At 36.9% G+C, this 25,407-nt stretch overlaps 1 non-coding gene across 1 annotated transcript; it reads left to right on the top strand.

Annotated features, from left to right (window-relative positions):
• The first annotated feature begins 801 nt into the window (after positions 1-801).
• On the top strand, positions 802-909 carry LOC112715205 (small nucleolar RNA R71). Its single transcript, XR_003159541.1, has one exon. It is a non-coding gene; the product is annotated as a small nucleolar RNA R71 (small nucleolar RNA).
• Positions 910-25,407: the final 24,498 nt, after the last annotated feature.

Consider the following 25,407-nt stretch of genomic DNA (forward strand, 5'->3'; position numbering starts at 1 on the left):
TCCTTTTTGTCCAGAGGACGTCCCAAGAGGTCTTCCTCACTGGGATTCATGTCCTTCTCCTCCTCTGTGCATTTGGCCACACCAAGCAAGGTTATGGCATTGCACTCTATTTTTGGATTCTCTTCTTTTACTCAGCTGGCCCACTTGTGCCCCTAAATTTCAAATGGAGGACCTTGTTTCATTCATGAAACTTAGAGTAGACCTAGATAGATCAGAGACTATGTTTGCTAAGCTAGAAGGACTCTGCTCAGAATTCTATGTCTGTTGTTGAGAGGATGATAGAAAAGGCTTGCTATTACTAAACCTATTTCTTCCACCATTATTAAAGCCTTGTTGAGGCTTTTGTTGATCCTTCCATGAGAAATTTGGATGATTTCTCCATGAGGGATTATAGGTGTTTCCATAGGCTTCAACCATGTAATTTACCTCTGCCATTGCAGGGTTCTCAGGATCATAAGCTTCTTCTTCAGATGATGCTTCTTTAGTACTGTTGGATGCATTTTGCAAACCATTCAGACTCTGAGAAATCATATTAACTTGTTGAGTCAACATTTTGTTCTGAGCCAATATGGCATTCAGAGCATCAATTTCAAGAACTCCCTTCCTCTGAGGCATCCCATTATTCATAGGATTCCTTTCAGAAGTGTACATGAACTAGTTATTTGTAACCATGTCAATGAGTTCCTGAGCTTCTGCATGCGTTTTCTTCAGGTTAATAGATCCACCTGCAGAATGGTCCAATGACATCTTAGACAATTCAGACAAACCATCATATAATATATCCAGGATGGTCCATTCTGAAAGCATGTCAGAAGGACACTTTTTGGTCAGTTGCTTGTATCTCTCCCAAGCTTCATAGAGGGATTCACCTTCTTTTTGTCTGAAGGTTTGAATATCCACTCTAAGCTTACTCAGCTTTTAAGGAGGAAAGAACTTGGCTAAGAAAGTCGTGACCAGCTTATCCCAATAGTTCAGGTTATCTTTAGGTTGAGAGTTCAACCATACTCTAGCTCTGTCTCTTACAGCAAAAGGGAAAATCATAAAACTGTAGACCTCGGGATCAACCCTATTGGTCTTAACAGTATCACATATCTGCAAGAATTCAGTTAAGAACTGAAAAGGATCTTCTGATGGAAGTCCATAAAACATGCAATTCTGTTGCATCAGAGAAACTAGTTGAGGCTTTAGCTCAAAATTGTTTGCTCTTATGGTAGGGATTGAGATGCTTCTTCCATGTAAGTTGGAATTTGGTGCAGTAAAGTCACCAAGCATCTTCCTTGCATTATTGTTAGGTTCGGCCATGTCTCTTTCTTTTTCAAGATTCTCTATAAGGTTTTCTTTGGATTGTTGTGCTTTAGCTTCTCTTAGCTTCTTCTTCAGAGTCCTTTCTGGTTCAGGATCTGCTTCAACAAGAATGTCTTTGTCCTTGCTCCTGCTCATATGAAAAAAGAAGAGAACAAAAAAGAAGAGGAATCCTCTATGTCACAGTATAGAGATTCCTTTATGTGAGTAGAAGAAGAAAAGAATAGAAGAAGAAAAATTCAAACATAGAGAGAGAAGATAAGAGGGTTTGAATTATGGGTAGAAGAGAAGTGTTAGTAGATAAAGAAATAAATAGAAGGATATGAGAGAAAGAGAATTTCGAAAATTGTTTTTAAAAAATGGTTAGTGATTTTAGAAAATTAAGTGAAGAAATAAAATTAAAATTAAAATTTAAAACAATTAGTTAATTAAAATAATTTTGAAAAAGAGGAAGGTGATTTTCGAAAATTAGAGAGAGAAAAGTAGTTAAGTAGTTTTGAAAAAGATAAGAAACAAACAAAAAGTCAATTAGTTAGTTGAAAAAGATTTGAAAATCAATTTTAAAAAGATAATAAGTTAGAAAAGATTTTGAAATTAAAGTTTGAAAAAGATATGATTTGAAAAAGATATGATTAAAAAGATATGATTGGCAAGATATTTTGAAAAAGATTTGAAAAGGAAATTAAAAAGATTTGATTTTTAAAATTAAATTTGATTACTTGACTAACAAGAAACTAAAAGATATGATTTTAAATTTAAAGATAGAACCTTTCTTAATAGGCAAGTAACAAACTTGAAATTTTTGAATCAAATCCTTAAATGTTAGTAATAATTTCGGAAACAAGAGATAAAATTAAGAAAAAGATTTTTGAAAATTAATTTTAAAGAGTTTTCGAACATAAAAAGGAAAAAGAAAAGATTTGATTTTGAAAAAGATTTTGAAAAGATAAATTTTTAAAATTGAAATCTTGACTTGACTAACAAGAAACAACTAATTTTAAAATTTTTTGCCTAAGTCAACCCAAAGATTTCGAAATTTATGAGTAAAGTAAGGAAAATATATTTTTTTGATTTTTTGATTTTTTAATGAGGAGAGAGAAAAACTACAAAATGACTCAACACATAAAAATTTTGGATTAAAACAAACGATGCATGCAAGAACACTATGAATGACAAGATGAACACCAAGAACACTTTGAAGATCAAGATAAACATCAAGACTTATTTTTTAAAAAGTTTCAAGAAAAGAGAAACATACAAGACACCAAACTTAGAGATTTTTAATGCTTAGACTCTAAGAATTAAAGAATGCATATGAAAAACAAGAAAAGACACAAAACAATAAAATATGAAGATCAAACAAGAAGACTTATCAAGAACAACTTGAAGATCATGAAGAATGCAATGCATGAATTTTTCGAAAAATGCACCAATTTTAAAAATATGCAATTGACAACAAACTAACAAAATTGACTCAAGACTCAAACAAGAAACACAAAATATTTTTTGATATTTTTTATTTTATATTTTTTTGAATTTTTCGAAAATTATTTTTAGAAAAAAACAAAAAAGAAGAAAAATTTTATTTTTATAATTCACACCTTTGCAACTCCGCACAACTAAGCAGCAAGTGCACTGGGTCGTCCAAGTAATAATTCCTTACACGAGTAAGGGTCGATCCCACGGAGATTGCCGACTTGAAGCAAGCTATGGTTATCCTGTAACTCTTAGTCAGGAGATTAGTGATAAAAATGATTTTGTTTATAAAAAGTAAAAGAGCATGAAATGAATGATACTTGTTATTTAGTAATGGAGAACAGGTTGGGGTTTCAGAGATGTTCTATCTTCTGAATCTCTACTTTCCTATTGTCTTCTTCTCCAAACACGCATGGCTTCCATCCATGGCAAGCTGTATGTTGGTGGATCACCGTTGTTAATGGCTACCATCCGTCCTCTCAGTGAAAATGGTCCAGGTACGGTTTCTGTACGGCTAATCAACTGTCGGATCTCTCGTTTCAGATGAAAAATACCAAGCACGGCTACCGCATGGCTAATCATCTGTCGGTTCTCACTTGTGTCAGAATAGGATCTCTCTATCCTTTTTCACACTGTCACTGCGCCCAACATTCATGAATTTGAAGCTCGTCACAGTCATCCCGTCCTAGATCCTACTCGGAATATCACATACAAGGTTTAGACTTTCCGGATATCAGAAATGCTGCCAATTGGTTCTAGCCTCTACCACGAAGGTTTTGATCTCACGAGTTTGAATGCTCTGTTGTCAGGAGATGCAAGTCAAGCTCATGGACTAGAAACTCATGAGATACGCACTCAAGCTGTCACCCAATGACTACGTTGAGCTCAGATAGAACGGAAGTGGTTGTCAAGCATGCGTTCATAAATTTGAGAATGATGATGAGTGTCACGGATCATCACATTCTTCATATTGAAGTACGAGTGAATATCTAAGAACAGAAGCAAGCGTGATTGAATAGAAAATAATAGTAATTGCATTAATCCATTAAAACACAGCAGAGCTCCTTACCCCCTCTTATTGGGTTTAGAGACTCATGCCGTAGAAGATACAATATGAGATGTAAAATGTCATAAGTTTCAAAATGAATCTCTAAAAGTAGTTTTTATACTAAACTAGTAACCTAGGCTTACAGAAAATGAGTAACTAAGTGCAGATAGTGCAGAAATCCACTTTTGGGGCCCACTTGGTGAGTGTTTGGGCTGAGCTTTGAAGTTTTCATGTGCATAGGCCATTCTTAGAGTTAAACGCCAGCTTGGGTGCCAGTTTGGGCATTTAACTCCAGCTTTGGTGTCAGTTCCGGTGTTTTACGCCAGAAAAGAGTCTCTGGCTGGCATTTAAACACCAATTTGGGCCATCAAATCTCGGGCAAAGTATGGACTATTATCCGCCCAAGATGTTAGCTTTCCAGCCCAATTGAGAGCATGCCAAATGGATTTTTGTAGCTCCAGAAAAACACGTTTGCGTGTAGGGAGGTCAGAATCCAACAGCATCTGTAGTCCTTTCACAGCCTCTGGATTAGATATTTGCTCAGGTCCCTCAATCTCAGCCAGAAAATACCTGAAGTTATAGAAAAACACACAAACTCATAGTAAAGTCTAGAATTGTGATTTTTGAATAAAATTAATAAAAATATTATAAAAAATGAACTAAACATGCTAAAAATAAATGAAAACACTACCAAAAAGCGTATAAAATATCCGCTAATCAGGGGCCATTGAAGCTTATAGGTGAGATTGCCACCCACTCAATATGTTCTTGGTACAAAATTGCTTCCTCACCAACTTCCTCTTCCCCATCACTCAAATCAAAACAAGCAGGTTGTGAGAAGTCTACCTCTGTGTCTCTCTCAAACTCAATTGGAAGAGGCTCATTCGGTTCATTAAGGGGATTGACCAATGATGAGTCCATATTTGATGAGATATTTTGACTTGATTTGGATGGATTTCATCACATAAACACACATTTAAGCACCAAAATAGCATACGTTTGCGTTAGATCCCTAAATTGTGCCTAAATGTGAAAACATTCAATTTTGCTTGAAATGAGCAATTTAATTCCACTTTTATTCCATTCGATGTCGTGATATGTTTGTTGAATGATTTCAGGCCTTAGAGGCAAGGATGGATGGCCAAAAGTGGAAGAAAGCATGTACAAGGGAGAACACATGAAGAAAACAAGGAAAAGAACACACAGCGACGTTTGTGTGCGCACAAGTACCTATGCGTACGCACAGGAGGATTTTCAGCCAAGTGTGCAGACGCACAGACCTGCACGTGATTTTATTAATGAAACATGTGCTTCGCAATTTCTGAGGCCTCTTGGCCCATTTTTGGAAGGCTTGAAGGCTGAATTGGAGTGCTATATCAAGGGGAATTCAACACTTAACAAGAGAGCTCACTTGTAGGGTAAAAAACATATAGTAGGAGTAGGAGTAGTGTAGATTAAGAAATTCTCTCTTAGGGTTCTTAATTAGGGTTTTCTAAGGTTTAATATCTCAAGTCTTGCTTTTGGAATTTGAAATTTACATTGTAAGTATTTCTTTAATTGTCTCCTTTTATTATATTACTTTGCCTACACTTTCTTATATTTTAGCTTCCTTTGTTAATTTACACAGTCTTGCAATTTTGGAATTCTAGTTGTTGAATTTGACGATTGATGCTTATTTTATGTTTGTTTGAGTTGCTTTTATGGATTTTGATCATTTGTGGTTCATAGTTTTCATCATTTTCCCAATTTTGCTATGTTTTATGTTTATGTCCACTATGTGTTCGATAAAATGCCAATCTTAGTTATGGGGTAGATTTCCACCCTTTGGCTTGGGGAAAATGTTTATGGATTACTAGAGCCATAATGTCAAACATTTAGTGATAATTCTTCGGTTGTTAAGGGTTGACTTAGTGAGATTAATCCATCATAATTATCATAGTTGTGGTTATGGCAAGGAAGGGATTCTATAACTCATCCCAAGTCAAGGTTTCATTTATGTTTTAAACCATATTACAATTAATTTATAGCATTACTTATTTATATTACATACATAGTTCTTTTGTTCTTTTATTAGTTTATTAATTGCGATTTTGTCTTGTTCTTTTATCTCTTTACTTGTTTATTTCAATCATTGAGAACCCCTTTGCTTCCTCACAACCAAAATTTGCACGCTCATTGTCGCTAGTTCCTAGGGAACACGACCCGGGAGTCTAAATACTCTCGGTTAAATTTGGTTTGAATTGTGACATTATCTTGAATTGAATTTATGATTGGGAGGATTCATTGCCGGTTTGGACTATACTCACAATGGAATTATTTTATCTAGTTTTTCAAATTGGCATAAATTCTCTCTTATCATGAGTGCTATATTTTTTGTTGTTGTAAATATGTCCATAGTGTGAATAGATACTTTTTGGGTTGTTTGCTTGTTTTTACTATTAGTTAGGATTTTCGGTTCTTTTGTTAATTGATGTCTTTAGCTTTTATTTTGAATTTTCTCTATGAGTTATCACCCTCTTGGTTTGGAGTTTGATTGTGATCATTTTGTAGAGATTGATAACCTCAATTTTGGATTGCATCATGGGTTTGGAGCACCAATTTTGGGAGGAGCAACCTCCTCCATATGATAATGAACCGTACCCTCCCCAATATGCATACCCAAACCAAGGAAATGGTGGATTCCACTATGACTATACACCTCCACCACCATATACCTATGACCCCTACCCTCAACACAACCCTCAATCACCTTATTTTCAAACACCACACCAATACCAACATCCACCTTCTTACATACCACCTCTAAACACTTGCCAACATGGACCACCTCCTACATATACAACCTTCTTCCCGACCAATGAACCTCAATTTCCACCCCATGGTGAAACTTTTCCACTCTTGCCCCAAGAACCACAAGACCTTCAAGCCTTTCTCCAAGAGCAAGAAGGATTCCGCAGGATACAAGGGCAATTTGTGGCAACCATAGCCAAAGCGGTGAACCGCTTAGTCCTCTTACGCTCATCTGATAAAGACACTTCTCTTGAAGAATGTGAAGGATCAACTAAAGAATGAGGTGTAGAGGAGAGCATGGAGCTACAAGGGAAGGAAAGAAGAGTTAGATCATGACATGCAACAGGAGGGATAGAGGGAAGTATGCGAACCGGAGGAGAGAAAGGGAGAATTAAGGGAGATTGATCAAGATGAGGATTCCATCGTTAATGATTTTTTGTCCTCTTTGGTCAATCCCCTCAATGAGCCTGATGAACCTCTTCCCCTTGAGTTGGAGAGAGACATGGAGGTAGACTTCTCACAACCTCCTTGTTATGATTTGAGTGATGGGAAAGAGGAAGTTGGTGATGAAGCAATTCCGTTCCAAGAACATATTGAGTGGGTGGAAATTTCACCTTTGAGCTTCATTGGCCCCCATCAATATGCTATGTTGGAGACGGATTACCAACTTAAGGTCCTTCTTGGGTTGGTAAATGGAGGAGAAAGGTGTATTGGTTGTCAAAAAAGTCCAAGGTTCTTCAAGAAAATCAATTTAATACTTAGGGTTCAAGTGGTGTGTAGAGCACAACTGGGTGATTTCCGGAGAATGTTGGGGTACTTCAACGGTAGAATTAGAGCTTGTCTATCCGGTTTGGAGCATAGAAAACAACATGAAGGAGAACGGGAAATGAGAATATGGGATCTCGGAGGAGAGTCAAAGACCAAGTATGGATGGAGGTTCAAGGAGGAGTGGAAACACAAGCCACCCTAGCTAGAGTCTCCTCAATAAGTCCAACTTAAGGACTATAAACCAAAGTGCTAGGTGGGAAACACCCCACCATGGTAACATCTTTCTTACCCATTCTCTTTGCTTGTAGTCCTAGTTTCTTGCATGTTTTCTTGTCTTAGTTGGTTTAGGATTAGTTAATTTTGCAGATAGTAGGTTAATTTTAATATGGATCATGATTTTGTGATGTTTTGAATGTTTTGGGGTTGAAATGTTGATTGAGCTAAGGCATAACACCTTTGAAATAAAAGAAAATTTTTTTGCAAAACAGAGCATCTGTGCGTACGCACGCTGCTGTGCGTGCGCACACAACTGTGAGTTCTGTGACCTGTGCGTGCGCTCGCACACTCTTTGTAGTACCCTCTGGTGGGAGCGCTGGCTTAGCCTGTGCACACGCACACATGATCCTAAAAAAAGTAACATGTGCGTACGCACATATCTGTTTGTACACACACCTCTTACCCCACCTTCTGTCCAGAGCATTCGCACGACTTGTGCGCGCGCATACCTCCCATTTTTTCCTGGTGTGCGTACGCACAAGTGCTATTTTTGGCAAAATTTTTATTACATTTTTCTTTGAGCCCTAACACACTTCCATCCCCTCCACCCCTCCCCTACCTTGCTTTTTTCATGTTTTTCTAGTTTCTTTGCATTTCATTTTTTATATTAGTAATTGAATAAATTGCAAGTGTTTGATGATTGATTGGGTTGTTTCTTGATTGAATTACACTAATGCACTTTTACTATGCTTTAAGTTATGAGTGCCTAGTGGGTTTGAATGCCCATGCTTTGATTGTACCACTAGGACAAATTATGTAAGTGCACTGAATTAGTGAATTGAGTTGAAATTACTTGTTTATCATGATTTTTCATATTAAATTCATCACATGACCAATACTTGTTCCTTGTTAATGCTTTGCATTTGTTTGAGTGACTCAACTTGATCCTTATCAAGTGTGCCACCTTTTGTAACAAGTATCTTACCATGTGACCCTTTCTTTATGTTTCATGATGAATAAGGAGTTTTTGGTTTATTATTAAATTGGTTATTATTAATTGTGCTATCTTCTATCAATTTTGCACTTTCACATGCACAACTTCAATATCCAATAATTCCTAAACTCAATTCACTCTTGTGGTAATTGCCTAAGTATGCTTGTCCTTAATTGATGTTCATCTATTGCTTGTAACTTAGGCCATTTAATTGAGGAACTCATGTTTACCTCTTTGATCGTGTGGATGGCATTTTAACTGGCCATTGTGTGTGTGTTCCAACCGCGCGTATAATTGGAATGCACACATGGCTCATTTTTTTTATCATACCACACCACTATGAAAGCTTCCTCAATTAGATGCTTATTTACTTAGCCCTTTACCCTTTTGTGCTACTTGCCCTATGATTCCTAATTATACCTTATTCACTCTTTTTCAGGATGAGACATAACGACAAGGAGCCGGGAGAGAAGGAGGACACCAAGGATGGAGATGCCAAGCCCGCATTGGACTTGGGGATTTTGCCACAACCTGAGTCCCCGCATCCACCAGCTGAAGGTGGAGGACCCTAGAGCCATTCTCCCCGGATTCTGTCTGTGCACGGAGGACCGTGTAAAGCTTAAATGTGGGGGAGGATTCGCCATTTTGGGGAGTAAACTTTCTTTTCTCAAACACTTTGCACTTTCATTTTTTGTTTTCTTTTATTATGTTTCTTGTAGATATTTGTTAGTATTTTTTATTATTGCATCTTGACTCTAGTTAATATATATATATATATATATATATATATATATATATTGCATTTTCATGGTATATATAGTATAGATATTGGTTGTGATTGGATGTTGTGAATAGCACGTGCCTAGTTCAATTTTGTCCTAATTGTTCATGTTAATTTTTTCTTGTTGAAAATTAGGAATAGAACTAGGAAAGATTTTGAAGTTGCATCCATCACATCGTACATACATACATATATAAGAAAAAACTTTGGTGAAAAAAATTTTCAAGAATTTTGTTTCAAGGGCATTCTATTGAATTGATTTGGAAAATTGTTTTTAAAACTTGCTTGAATGATTTTTATGGAACATAGAAAAGAGATAGAACAAAGCAACCTTGTGAGTTGTTGAGCCTGAATTTTGTTTATTGTGAGCTATGCTCCTTCTATGATTGTAATCTTGGTTTTGCTTGACTCTTTATTTCCGATGTTTGATGTTTTGAATGAATTTAGCATGATTGAGGCCATTGTGAATTAAACTCACTCACCCATATGGACCTACCCTTGCATCTACCTTTGTTAATCCCTTTTGAGCTTTTTAATCCCCTTTGTTCTAGTTGTTAGCACATCACAACCTTAAGCGAAAAAACTATGAATAATCTTGAATTCCTTCTTTGATTACCTTAGGTTGAGAAGTGTATGTCATTTAAGTAGGGGGAAATTTTGGGAAGACTTGGTAGAAGAAACATTTTGTTTTGGGTAATTATTGAAAATTTGGGAAAAATGGGTGCACATTCATATTACAATTTGCTTTAACCATATACATTTGTCATAGAAAAAAAGAGAAGTAGAAAAAAATGAAATGAAAAAAATAAAATAATAATAATAATATAATAATAAGATGGGACAAAAGTTATCCCAAAGAAAAAGAAAAAAATGAATAAAAAATGCATATGTGTTTTGAATAGAAACTAAGGCATGAATGTGGGCGAAAAGAAGTAATAGGGGGTTAGAATTCATTTTTGTGATTTGGTTGATATAGGTTGAGTGAGGTACTTGGGCTAATCAAAGATCCAATTCTTTAGTCCACTTAGCCATATCTATCCCACCTTAACCCTATCCCCATTACAACCCTAATAAGTCCTCATGATAATTGCATTCATTCAACATATGTTTGTTGATTGTTAGATGAAAAGCAAATCCTTGAAAGCATGATTAGGAGGAGACTTGAGTGATTAAACCTTAAACACCAAGTGTTGAGAGTGTATACACACCTAGTGAGGGTTCAATCACTCAACTCTATGTTTCCATACTTCTTATCATGTATTCTTGCAAGTTGCTTCATTTTGAAAAGTAAATCAATTCTTTAGATTTTGAGTGCATTGGATTATTTCCTTGCTTAGCCCTATGTGTCTATATACTTGCTTGGGAATTTGATTGTTTATTTTCACCAATTCAATAGGATACTATAGTATATATAGTTATTTAGAATATATACATACTTGCATGCATATAGATAGTTGCATTCAATAAGTTATTTCCCTTTGATCATTCTCCTTGTTTGGTTTAGCATGAGAACATGCTATTATTTAAGTGTGGAAGAATTGATGAGTCCATATTTGATGAGATATTTTGACTTGATTTGGATGGATTTCATCACATAAACTCACATTTAAGCACCAAAATAGCATACTTTTGTGTTAGATCCCTAAAATTTGCCTAAACGTGAAAACATGCAATTTCGTGCTTGAAATGAGCAATTTAATTCTAATTTTATTCCATTCGATGCCGTGATATGTTTGTTGAGTGATTTCAGGCCTTAGAGGCAAGAATGGATGGCCAAAAGTTGAAGAAAGCATGTAAAAGGGAGAACACATGAAGAAAACAAGGAAAAACACACACAGCGACGTGTGCATGCGCACAAGTACCTGTGCGTACGCACAGGAAGATTTTCAGCCAAGTGTATGGACGCACACATCTGTGCATCCGCACAGGTCCCTGCACGTGATTTTATTAATGAAACATGTGCTTTGGATTTCTGAGGCCTCTTGGCCCATTATGGAAGGCTTGAAGGCTGAATTAGAGTACTATGTCAAGGGGAATTTAACACTTAACAAGAGAGATCACTTGTAGGGTAAAAAACACATAGTAGGAGTAGGAGTAGTGTAGATTAGGAAATTCTCACTTAGGGTTCTTAATTAGGGTTTTGTAAGGTTTTATACTTCAAGTCTTACTTTTGAATTTTGCAATTTACATTGTAAGTATTTCTTTAATTGTCTCTTTTTATTATATTACTTTGCCTACACTTTCCTATGTTTTAGCTTCCTTTGTTAATTTACATAGTCTTGCAATTTTGGAATTATAGTTGTTGAATTTGATGATTGATGCTTATTTTATGTTTGTTTAAGTTGCTTTTATGAATTTTGATCATTTGTAGTTCATAGTTTTCATCATTTTCCCAATTTTGCTATGTTTTATGTTTATGCCCACTATGTGTTCGATAGAATTCCAATCTTATTTATGTGGTAGATTTCCACACCTTGACTTGGGAAAATGAGTTTATGGATTACTAGAGCCATAATGTCCAACATTTAGGGATAATTCTTGGGTTGTTAATTGTTATTGTTTCTACTAACACTAGCTTTTTGCCAATTAATTTGGTAAGTTAACTAGGATTTGTGGATTAATAACAATTATGCTCACTTGACTTATTCTTCGATGTTGAGGGTTGACTTAGTGAGATTAATCCATCACAATTATAATAGTTGTGGCTATGGCAAGGAATGAATTCCATAACTCATCCCTAGTCAAGGTTTCATTTATGTTTTAAACCACATTTCAATTACTTTATAGCGTTACTTGTTTATATTACATACATAGTTCTTTTGTTCCTTTATTAGTTTATTAACTGCAATTTTGTCTTGTTCTTTTATCTCTTTATTTGTTTATTTCAATTGTTGAGAACCTCCTTGTTTCCTTACAACCAAAATTTGCGCGCTCATTGTCGCTAGTTCCCAGGGAAGACGACCCGGGAGTCTAAATACTCCCGGTTAAATTTGGTTTGAATTGTGACATTATCTTGAATTGAATTTTTTATTGAGAGGATCCATTGCCGGTTTGGACTATACTCACAACGGAATTATTTTATCTAGTTTTCCGAATTGGCATAAATTCTCTCTCATCAACCAACGAGGACAAAAAATCGTCAATGATGGAATTTTCATCTTGATCAACCTCCCTCAACTCCTCCTTTCTCCCCTCCGGTTCAAATACTTCACTTTCTTCCTCATGTTGCACTTCAAGCTCTGACCCTTCAGCTTTCCCTTGTAGCTCCATGTTCTCCTTTTCACTACATTCTTTAGTTGATCCTTCACATCCTTCAAGAGGAATGCCTTAATCGGTTGAGCATTGGAGGATTAAGCGGTTTACCTCTTCGCCTATGGTAGCCATGAATTGTCCTTGTGTTCTTCAGAATCCTTCTTTCTCTTGGAGAAAGGCTGGAAGGTCTTAATGGTCTTAGGTCAAGGTTAGGAAAACATCACATTGTGGTGAAAAGAAAGTTCATAATTTGGGAAAAAGGTTGTATATGTGGGAGGTGACTCATGTTGGTGAGTGTTTTGAGATGGTATGTACGGATGTGGTTGTTGGTATTGGTGTGGTGTTTGAAAATATGGTGATTGAGGGTTATGTTGGGGGTATGGGTCATAGGTATATGGTGAAGGAGGTGTGATATCATTGTGAAATCCACCATATCCTTGGTTTGGGTATGCATATTTGTGAGGGTATGGCTCATTGTAGTATAGAAGAGGTTGCTCTTTCCAAAATTTATGCTCCAATCCCATGATGCAATCCAAAATTAAAGTTATCAAACCCTACAAAATGATCACAACCAAACTCCAAACCAAGAGGGTGATAACTTATAGAGAAAATTGAAAATAAAAACTAAAGACATCAATTAACAGAAGGAGCAAAAATCCTAATTACCGACAAAAGCAAACAAACAACCAAAAAGTATCTATTCACACTATACACATATTAACAACAACCAAAATTATGGCACTCATGGCGCTTGCTCCCTGGCAATGGCGCCAAAATTTGATGATGGATTGAAGGTGGGTTAGGAAATTTTCTCAAAATAAGATTGGCGTTGCAGTATAGTTCACAACCCAACTATTGGCCAAGAATCGAATTTAAATTCAGAAGATGTCAAAATCAAAACACGATAATAGAGAATATTTAAACTTTCGGGTCGTTCTCCCTAGGAACTAGTGACAACAAGTGCATACAATTTTGGTTGCTGATCGGGGTAAAACTTGTCTCTCAACAAATTCCCATTCGGCAAGTGTACCGAATTGTCGTCAAGTAAAAACTCACAATAGCCACATACCCATCCACACTCAATTTGGTCCAGCATGAGAAAGCATTTCTAGCTAATCTCTTCATTCCTCTTTCAAGGATCCGAAGAGATCCATGTTTGAATAGCTTCTTTTCCAAGATCACTATCCAATTGGATGAAGATCGAAAGCTTTCAAGTAAAATCAAAAGGAAAGATAGAAGAAGAACAAGAAAATTAGTATTGATCCATCAAATTACAACAGAGCTCCCTAACCCAATGAAAGGGGTTTAGTTGTTCATAGCTCTAGAAATCAAAATCAAAGATGGAGAATACATGATAAAACTAGAAGTGCATAGAAAGTAAAAATACAGAGAGTAGTTATCTCTCTTCCTCCCCCAAAAAGCTCCTCTCTATTTCAAAACTACTCCTATATATACTACTCTTCTCAGCTTCTAGTTAGTTCTTCAAGTCTTGGGCCTCTAGATCTTTTAGTTTGAAGTAGTTCCTTTCTTCATTTGGGCTTGGCTTACTTGCAGAGAGAAAGTGTGAAGTGGGTAGAGACTTTAGCTCAAGACGTTAGGGGTGTTTAACATTTAGTGAAAATACAAGTTCGAGAACGTTAGTGACACTTAACATTGTCACTAACGTTGCCATGCACCCCTTTGCCTCACGTTAAAGCCCACGTTAACTGGGTTAACGTGGCTTTTAACGTTGCCTTGTTAGCCTTCGAGAACGTTAGTGACACTCAACATTGTCACTAACGTTCAAGTGTGCCCCTTCTTGCTTCACGTTAAAGCTCACGTTAACTAGGTTAACGTGGCTTCTAACGTGGCTTTTGCCAACCTTCGAGAACGTTAGTGACACTCAACATTGTCACTAACGTTCAAGTGTGCCCCTAGGTCTCACGTTAGAGTCTACGTTAACTGGGTTAACGTGGCTTCTAACGTGGCCATTCTTAGCCATCCCAACGTTAGTGACAATGTTGAGTGTCACTAATGTTGGCTCATTCTTCATTCCTCATCGTTAGCTTCCACGTTAACCAAGTTAACGTGGAGGTTAACGTGGCTCTTGGGGTTTGAGTAGTTGCTCCAACGTTAGTGACAATGTTGAGTGTCACTAACGTTGTCAACAACTCTCCATCTCTTACGTTAGCTCCCACGTTAACCAAGTTAACGTGGGAGTTAACGTGGCTCTTTGCACCTTAGACCAACGTTAGTGACAATGTTGAGTGTCACTAACGTTGGCTTCTCTTCCCCCTTTAACGTTAGAGGCCACGTTAACTAGGTTAACGTGGCTTCTAACGTGGCCATTTGTGAGCAATTGCCAACGTTAGTGACAATGTTAAGTGTCACTAACGTTGGCTCAACTTCTCTTCTCCACGTTAGAGTTCACGTTAACTTTGTTAACGTGACTCTTTAACGTGGGCATTGATGGCTTTTGAGAGTGTTTTTGGCAATTACTTTTCTCCTTAACTTTGCAAGTTACCTCCCATTCCTTGCTTCCTTTTGGTCCTGAAATCAAGCAATAAAGTGCATCAAAGTTCTAGTCCAAGTCATGGGTAATGCAATATACAATTTTGTCATTAAAATCATGCAAAAACCTCATGAAATAATGTAAAATGCACAATGTATGCTTGAATCAAGGTCTGAGTGAATATCTGCCCAAAACTAACTTATTTCCTAAGAAAGTGCATGAAATTACCTAAAAACAGTAAATAAAAGGTCAGTGAAACTGGCCAAAATGCCCTGGCATCAGTTGCAAGAACAGAGGGGTTTTCAATGATTGAAAGTAAGCAATAAAGAGATAAAAGAACGAGACATAACTGCAATTAATAAACCAATGAAGGAACAAAAGAACTATGTGTGTAATATAAACAAGTAAGACTCAAAATTGGTGGAAAAGTAGTTTAAAACATAAATGAAACCTTGACTTGGGATGAGTTTGAAATCCCTTCCTTGCCTTAACCCCAACTAAGATAATTATGATGGATTAATCTCACTAAGTGAACCCTTAACATCGAAAGATAGGTCAAGTGAACATAATTGTCATTAATCCACAAATCCTAGCTAACTTACTAATTATCTTAGTAAGAAGATAGTGTTAGTGGAAACAATAACAACTAACAACCCAAGAATTATCACTAAATGTTGGACATTATGGCTACAATAATCCATAAACTCATTTTCCCCAAGCCAAGGGGTGAAAATCTACCCCATAATCAAAATTGGCATTTCATCAAACACATAGTGGGTATAAACATAAAACATGGCAAAATTGGAAAAATGATGAAAGATATGAACCACAAATGATCACAATCAACAAAGATAACTCAATAAACATAAAACAACCATCAAACATCAAATTAACCAACTAGAAATTCAAAATTGCAAAACTATGTCTATATTGACAAAGGAAATTAAAGTAGAAGAAAGTGTAGAACAAGTAATATAATAAAGGGAAAATGAAGAAAATACTTACAATGAGATAGCAAAGTCCAAGAACAAAATTGAACTATAAAATGCTACAAACCCTAATTAAACCTAAGAAATTTTTGAGAGAAAACCTAAACTAAACTACCCTAAAACTACTCCTAAAAGTGTATTCTACCCTACTAAAAACCTAATGCCTTCATATGAGATGTTGCTCCCTTCATAGAGCCTTTGATTTCAGCATCCAAGCCTTTAGAAATGGGCCAAAAGAGCCCCAAAATCGTGAGCCACGTGACTTTTTAATGAGGTCACGTGCTGGTACCTGTGTGTATGCACAGGTGTTTGCGTACGCACACATGCTGAAATTTCTACTTGTGCGTACGCACACATGGCTGTGTGCTTCTCTTTTATTTTCTTCATATTTTCTCCCAATTGCATGCTTTTCCTCCACTCTCATCAAGTCATTCCAACCTATTACACCTGAAATCACTCATCAAAACCATCAAGGCATTGAATAGAATGAAAGTGGAATAAAATTGACCAAATTAAGCACAAAATAGCATGATTTCCCAATTAAGCTCAATTTAGAGAGAAAACACAAAAGTATGCTATATTGGTGAATAAATATGGGTTTAATCCACTCTGATCAAACCAAAATATATCGTCAAATATGGACTTATTAGACCACAACACAACTCCAAAAAGGGGAGTGATGGAACGTGAAGGAGTAAATGCAATCCTAGCTCAAGACAAGTAGATGCACCAATAAATTCAGCAACAAATAGAGATGATAGCCAAGAGAATTGATGGATTGCAACTTGCTGCAGTGAGCACAGAAGGCCAATCTCAAGTCTCACATGGATGGAATCAATCTGAAGAATGCTTTGAGGCATTCAACTATGAGCAACAAAGGCCTGAGCAGGTGCAATACATGAACAACACCCCAAGTTCGTTCCAACATGACTTTCATGGTGATGCATACAATCCATCTTGGAGGAATCACTCCAACTTGAGGTAGGGTGAGATATAGAATCAAGGACAAAGGAACTTCAATTCTAATAGCTTCTGCAACACAAACAAGCACAACCAACACCATACTAACAATAACCAATACACAAAACCATAAAACACATACCTCCAACCCTATAACACTTAACAATTTCCCCAGAACAACTTCTCGACACCACCATTTAACCCACAAAATACCTCTCCCAATGTCTCAAATTACTTTCATCAGCAACCATCACATCCCATGCATTCACAGCCACATCCAGACACTCAAAGGATCTCTAACTTAGAGATATTGATGGAGAAACTCATCAAAACTCAAGAGATGGCAAGAATGATCGGGAAACAGCAAGAAAAGATCAAGCCATGACTAGTAAAAACCAAGAGGCATCAATAAAAAATCATGAAAGGCACATAGGACAAATGGTAAACAAATTACAGAGATGGGTGAAAAGTGAGCAAATGCTATCCCTGGTGACATAGAAGACAACCCAAGGGACAAAGGAAAAGCTTCAAGATGGGAAGAGTGCAAAGCAATGACATTGAGAAGTGGGAAGATTATAGAAAAAGAAGCCACCATTTAGGAAGATTACGACAGAGAAGTTTCAAAAGAAAAGATAGAGAGGAGTGAGGAGGATCACAAGATTGAAGACTCACAAATCTCGAAGAAAGACAAGAACATCCTTGGACCAGAACCACAAGAGAAGAAGGAATAGGTGAAGCCATATGTCCCAAAGCTTCCATATCCTCAAAGGTTTGAGGAAGAAAATAAGGAGAAGCACTACTCCAAATTCTTGGAGATATTCAAGACACTCCACATCAATATTCCATTCATAGAAGCACTTGAACATATTCCATTATATGCCAACTTTATGAAGGAAGTGTTGACAAAGAAAAGATCCTTTAAAGAAGGACAAATTATTGAGATGACAATGGAGTATAGTGCTATGATCCAAAGAGAATTACCAGTGAAGAAAAATGATCTTGGAAGTTTTCATATCCCTTGCACCAAAGAGAACATAACAATTGAGAAATCATTCCGTGACACTAGTGCAAGCATAAACTTGATGCCTCTATCTCTCATGAAGAAACTCCAAATTCTTGAACTAAAATTCACTCGGATAGCTCTCAAAATGGCTGACAAAACCATTAAACAAGAATTTGGAGTTATGGAGAATGTGATGGTAAGAGTAGGAAAAATTTTTCTCCCAGCTGACTTTGTCATCTTAGACATGGAGAAGATTTCTCTATATTAAAACTTACATGGAGCAAAGTTTGGTGTTGCACACCAAAGTATCTCAAGGGTGAATGTGTAATTATAAGTTTTGTGTTCCACCACAAATTTCATTAAGAACACATTGCAACCTCAGCATGATTAGTCACTAACTCCAAACAATTAGAGAAACTACTTAACAATTGTTTACTTTCTAATTCATAGTTTGTTTTCTTAATAAAATCACTTGATGTTTTCATACATGTATTCAGTTGCTGCATGTAGAAATAGGCAAGGAACTAAGTTTGATGTTCACACACCAACTTAAGTTCGGAAAATCACAAGCATACATACATGCTAACCATCTCTCAAGTGCTTAGGGAGCAAGCAACTTTCAATATCTTTGCAAGAAGTCATTCAATCTCTTGGAAGAAATATGCACCATCATCCAAAAAGATAAAGAAGGATACAAAAGCTAAAGATGGTGAAGACAAGGAGGAAACAAATGGACACCAAGAGGTTGTATTGCTTCTTAACTGTCTTTGGTTTAAATGTGTTAATTGAAAGTGCAATTGCACCCTTGTTGATCAGTGTCTTCTTAATCATTATTCATTTGTATTTAGGTTGATTCTTATGCTGATTTAGCTTGCTACTCTAAGTACTTATGGCATGTCATCTTGCTTGAGCTGTATACTTTGTTCCTTTATGCATGAATAAAAGAGAATGATTACGAAACAGAGAAAGAGTAAAAGGTCCATTTTGTTAGAAGGTAGAATAAAAAATCCTAAGGTTATGTGGTGGTATGTGCTTGTTCATTAGTTGATTCATAAATAAAGCTAAAGGTCAGCATGACTTTGAGATATGAACTTGAGTTACATTCTATGAGACTTGACAAATGAAAGAGTTTCATAATAAAAGAAAGAAAATACAAGAGAAAGAAACAAAAAGAAATAAACAGGGCTAGGCACCAATGGCTTGAGATTTTGAAAATATGCTTGTGATGCTCTTGTACAAGGATAAGCTTGGACAACTAGGCTCTAAGGGGTGCTTCATCACCTGGAAAGTTGGGTTAACTAACCCGGGATTGCCAACCGAAAGTCCACCATCAAGAGCTACTTTGAGACAAAGCATAACCCAAAGAGGTGCTGGGCACCAATGTCCAAAGAATAAAACATGCTAAATTCCTGTGATGTGTTTGTGCTACGGAGAGGCTTGAGCAAGTAAGTGCTTAGGGGTGTCTCAACACCTAGCATCTTTAACCAACTGGGGCAGAAATGCTGGCTGAAAGCTTACTTTAAAGAGCTACCTTAACACAAAACATTCAGCCTCAGCCAAGCAATAAGTCTCAAAAGAAAGAGAGCAAGAAAAGCTCAAACCAAGGACCAAAAAATAACAAGTCTTATAGGGTGCAAACAAAGTGATGATCCAAAGGAATATCACCACTTTAGCCAAAAATAAGAATCACTAGGATAATGTGTGTTCATTCATTTCTCTTATTATTTTACTGCTTGCTTGGGGACAAACAAGATTTATGTTTGGTGTTATGATGCCTAGGCATCTTAGGCTAGTTTCACATGCCTTTTTCATTAGTTTTTACTTGGTTTTCATGCATTTCTTAGGAAATAAGCAAGTATTTGGATGAGTAATGTATGTATGTCTTGATTCAATGAAACATTGTTAATTATGAGTATTTTCATGAGATTAATGCAAGAATTACATGATGAAATGAAATGATGCATTATCTGGTGATTATGACAAGGCTTTGATGCATTTGTTTGGTTGATGATTGGTAAGAAGAAGCAGAGGAAGGGCAAAGAAGAAGAAGAGAAAGCAATGTTGGTGGTTAAAGTTAGCTCACTAACATTGCTATTAACGTGCCAAAGAGGAAAGGAAGCAACGTTGGTGGCCAAAGTTGGCTCACCAACGTTGCCTATAAACGTTGCTCAAGAAAGGGAAGCAACGTTGGTGGCCAAAGTTGGCTCACCAACGTTGCCTTCCAACATTAACAAGGAAGGGGAGAAGCAACGTTGGTGGCCAAAGTTGGCCCACCAATGTTGCCCATCAACATTGCCAAGGAAGAGTGAGCAACGTTAGTGCCCTAAGTTGGCTCACTGACATTGCCCACTATTGTTTTCAAAGTTAACAAGCAACATTGGGGGCCCCAAAGTTGGCTCACCAACGTTACTACACAAGAAAAAGGTGCCAACGTTGGTGTGCCAACGTTACCTAAAGTTGGCACACCAACGTCTTCGACAAACTCTCAAATTGGAAGCTGGAAGAATTGCTTTGTGTGTGTACGAACACAGCTCTGTGCATACGAACAAGAAGAAAATTTGTTTGTGTGCGCACGCACAAGGTAGTGTGCGTACGAACAAGTGGAACGTTAACCCACCAATGTTGTCCATCAACGCCAGTACAAACGCTAGAATTATAAATTTTGGCTAGTATGCGTACGCACAGGGGAGTGTGTTTATGCACAGGAGGAAAATTAGCCAGTGTGAGCGCGCACAATGCAGTGTACGTACGCACACTAGACAGAGCGTTATTGGGCACGTTGGTGTCTCAACGTTAGTGCCAATGTTCATTTCCAGGGGCACCCATGCAACGTTAATAACTTCAACGTTAACTTCAAGAGCCACTCCAAGCTTACTTCAACTACGGCCAAAGCCCACATCCAAGTACTTGAAGACCCATTTAAAGATGAGAAGAGATGTATAAATAGAGGAGCTTTTGAAGTTGAAAAGGAGGCTCTGAAAGCTGGAGGATTAGAGACTCCAGAGAACTAGTATAGGATTCCTAGTTTGGATACTCTTGCATTCAATTTGATTTACTTTCATGCAATTTAAATTTCCTGCAAGTGTTCTTAGAGCTCTAATTCACTAAACCCCAAATCACAGGGGAGGAGTTCTATTGTAATTACATGGTCGAATGAAATTCTTCTTATCTCAATCTGCTTGTTGTAGCTAAAGGATATCTTCTTTGTTTATTGTGATTTACTCACTCCGGAAGGGGGTTTAAATCTATTGAATGCTTATGTAAGCCTCGGAAAGGGAATCATAGACATTAGAATTGAAGCTCTATCCTTCACAATTCTCTTTATCAACATCAATCAGGAGGAATTAAGATCTTGGGAGATTGTATGCATGGGGATAAAACTCATCAAAGTGCTTGTTTAGTTCAAACAAAGTGAATGAAATTAAGCTAAAAGTAACTAAACTAATTAACTAATTTAGCTAAGATGACTTGTCATCACCCAGCACCCAAAGCCCTTTACATTTCATGCTATTTACTTTCTATTGTCATTTATATTTTAGCCTTTACTTTCATGCTATTTATGTTTCAAGCTCATTTAAGTTTCTTGCCATCCACAATTTACATTCTGCACTTTACTTTCAGCATTCAATTTTTTTGCAATTTACATTCTGCTAGTTCAATTTCACCAAAACCTTTCAATATTCGCTTGACTAGACTAACCACCTCACTAAAATTGCTTGATCCATCAATCCCTGTCAGATCAACCTCACTCTCGTGAGTTTTACTACTTGATGCGACCCGGTATACTTGCCGGTAGTTAATGCGGGTGTAATTACCCGTGCATCAAGTTTTTGGCGCCATTATCGGGGATTGATTTAGATTGACAATGATTAAGTGGGTGATAAGTCTCGATTAAGCATTTTTCTTTTATTTTCTTTTAAGAATACTAACTGTTTGACACTTTGTGTCACCTAACCCTCTAACACTAACTCTAGAAATAGAGTGTTCATCTGTCATTGCAGTTTATTTTATGTTGTGTATGCCAGGGGAAATGAAAAGGAATTAGAAGAAGACCAAGTGATCGAGGAAAACCCAATCACACTATCCCTTATCCTAGACACTATGGAAGTAGCATCCTCACCCTAAATGTTCATGCAAATGACTTCGAGTTGAAGCCTCAACTCATCACTTTGGTGCTAAACAATTGCTCTTATGGATGAGGCCTTCTTGAAGACCCCAATCAACACTTGTAAGTTTTCTTGAGGATTTGTGAAACAGTCAAGACAAATGGGGTGCATCCTGACATCTACAAGTTACTTCTATTTCCTTTCTCCTTGAGGGACAGAGCATCTCAATGGCTAGAAACCTTTCCCAAGGAGAGCATTAACAATTGGCACGACCTGGTGAGAAAATTATTACCCAAGTTTTACCCACCTCAGAGAATCATCAAGCTGAAGACAGAGGTGCAAACCTTCACACAAATGGAAGGAGAGTCACTCTATGAGGCATGGAAAAGATAGAAAGCCTTGATAAAGAGGTGCCCACCGGACATATTCAGTGAATGGGTGATGACAAGTCATCTTATGCAAGTTTTACTAGCATTTTTCCTTGCTTTTATTAGGTTTTATGCACTTTCTTGCACAATAAGTAAGTGATTGGAGTAGAATTTCATGTTTATCTTGATTCAATCAAACATTGTTAATTTTATACAAAATCATGAGATTTATGCACAATTTAGTGATTATTATGAATGATGTAAAACACTATGATTTTGGTGAGACTTTGATGGCATGTTTGATTGATGGCAGGTGAAAAGATGAAGAAAGAAAAGTAGAGAAATACAAGGTGCAGATGAACGCTACGTTCAGTTAAAGAATGCTCCGTTCACACGTGACGCACACGCGTACAAGACACTTACGCATGGAGAAGCATTTTTGGAGATCCACGCGTACGCATGCATGGCGCGCACGCGTGGATGGAGGATCAGCGCTCACCAGCCAAGAACGCTACGTTCACTTTGAATGAATGCCTACGATACTTTTAGAGTTGGAATTTGAATTTGGTCATCGACGCGCACGTGTCGATGTGACACTATTGGTGATTGGCGTAGACATGTAGATGATGCTGGAGCGTGAAAGTGGTAACGTGTCATCCACGCGCACGCGCAAAGGACTGAATGACTGAATGACCTACTTCATTAAAAGGCCAAAAAGCCCACTCCAAGGACTGAATGATTGAATTAGAAAGTGTATAAATAGAGGAAAATTTGATTTCATTAGGAACTTTTTTTTTATTTTTCTACCACTTCTTCTGGGGGATCTTCTTTTTCACTTCTTTTAGTTTCCTTTCCAATTTTAGATCTGGTTTTTAATTTCTTTTCTGTTCTTCATCTTCTGCAATTTTTCTTCCCTGTTTTGGTACTAGAGCAATAATGAACTAAACCTCAATTTCATTAGGGGGAGGAGCCCTATTGTAATTCCAATAAATCAATGAAATTTTTCTTCTTCTCAATTCAATTGTATAGCTATTGGGTATCTTCTACTTTGATTGTGAATTATTCACTCCGGAAGGGGGTTTAATTCAATTGAATATGGGTGTGAGCCTCGGAAGGGGAATCACCTTCATTAGAACTGAAGCTCGATCCTTTACTACTCTCTTGATCAACACCATTCGGGAGGAATTGAGATCTTGAGAGTTAGTGTGGCTTATGGATGAGAGAAATGTGCTATAACTCTTCTCATGATAATTAGATCAAGGAATTGGCAAGATTGATTGTGATTAGAGAGATTGGATTGCCAAGGAATTGGGATCCAATCAATTTCAATCCGTCATAGATCTTTGCATATGATTGAGAAAGGAGTTGAGACTCAATTGATTCATAAAGGATTACAATATCTTCAATCCCTGATGAATCACTTTCTTTGAATTTCTTTCACTTTGATCTCTTTGCACTTGCTGCAATTTATATTGTCTAGTTCTATTTTGATTCCCAAAATCCAAATCCCTTTATTATTCATGCAATTTAAGTTTCCTTGCTATTTAATATTTATGCACTTTAAGATTCAGTCATTTACTTTTCTTGCAACTTAAGATTTAGTTCTTTTTAATTTCCTACACCTTAAGTTCCAGCAATTTACCTTTCTTGCCATTTAAGTTTCTGCTATTTTGCTTCCACCATTTCAATTTCTTGCTATTTACTTGATGTGAATCACAAATCACTCAATTCATCAATATTAGCTTAACTAAATTTATCACCATACTAAAGTTGCTTGATCCATCAATCCCTATGGGATCGACCTCACTCTTGTGAGTTATTATTACTTGATGCAACCCGGTACTCTTGCCGGTTAGTTTGAGTGGAAACCTTTTTTCCCTCATTAATGGGTGAAACTTCAAAACTTCTATGAAGGTCTTTCTCTAAAGGCAAGAAAAGAACTAGATTACTCCTCAGGAGGTTCACTCCAGATCATGAAGACCCCTCAAGAAGCACAAGACCTCATTGATATGGTGGCCACAATCAATATTTCTACTCTTCTTAGAGGCACTCATTGATATGGTGGCCACAATCAATATTTCTACTCTTCTGAGAGGCACCATAACACAACTCCAAATAGGGGAGTGATGGAACATGAAGGAGTAAATGCAATCCTAGCTCGAGACAAGTAGATGCACCAACAAATTCAGGAACAAATAGAGATGATGGCCAAGAGAACTGATGGATTGTAATTTGTTGTAGTAAACACACAAGGCCAATCTCAAGTCTCACATGGAGGAATCAATCTAAAAAAGGCTTTGAGGCATTCAACTATGAGCAACAAAGGCCTGAGCAGGTGCAATACATGAACAACACCCCAACTTCATTCCAACATGACTTCCATGGTGATGCATTGATGATTGGATTTTTGATGGCTTAGAAATTCAACAATGAAATCTCGTTGTAAAGTATAGTTTCTAAACCAAGCAATAATCCTTTCATACAAAAGATTGTTTGTCACAAGTAACAAACGCCTAAATTTATAAACCAAAGTATTGAACCTCGGGGCGTTCTCCCTAGGAATTACAATAAGTGTCTTGTTGTTGGTTGTGAGTTATTTTGGGGTTTTTGAGATTTTAGACAAGAAATATAAATGGCAAAGAAAATAAACTAACAGCTAACAAAGCTCTTGACAAGATATAAGAAATAGAAGTCCTATCCTAGTTATCCTCCTCAATTGTGATAAAAAATTGTCCATTACTCCCACTTAGTTAACCTCTAACCATGGAGGAAAGTCAAGTAGATGGATCAATTTGATTCCTCAAGTCCTAATCAACTTCTAAAGGAAAGACTAGCTTTAGAGGCATTTAAATCAATTAGCAAC

Source organism: Arachis hypogaea, chromosome 1 (genome assembly GCF_003086295.3).
Source record: "Arachis hypogaea cultivar Tifrunner chromosome 1, arahy.Tifrunner.gnm2.J5K5, whole genome shotgun sequence".
Lineage (NCBI taxonomy): Eukaryota > Viridiplantae > Streptophyta > Magnoliopsida > Fabales > Fabaceae > Arachis > Arachis hypogaea.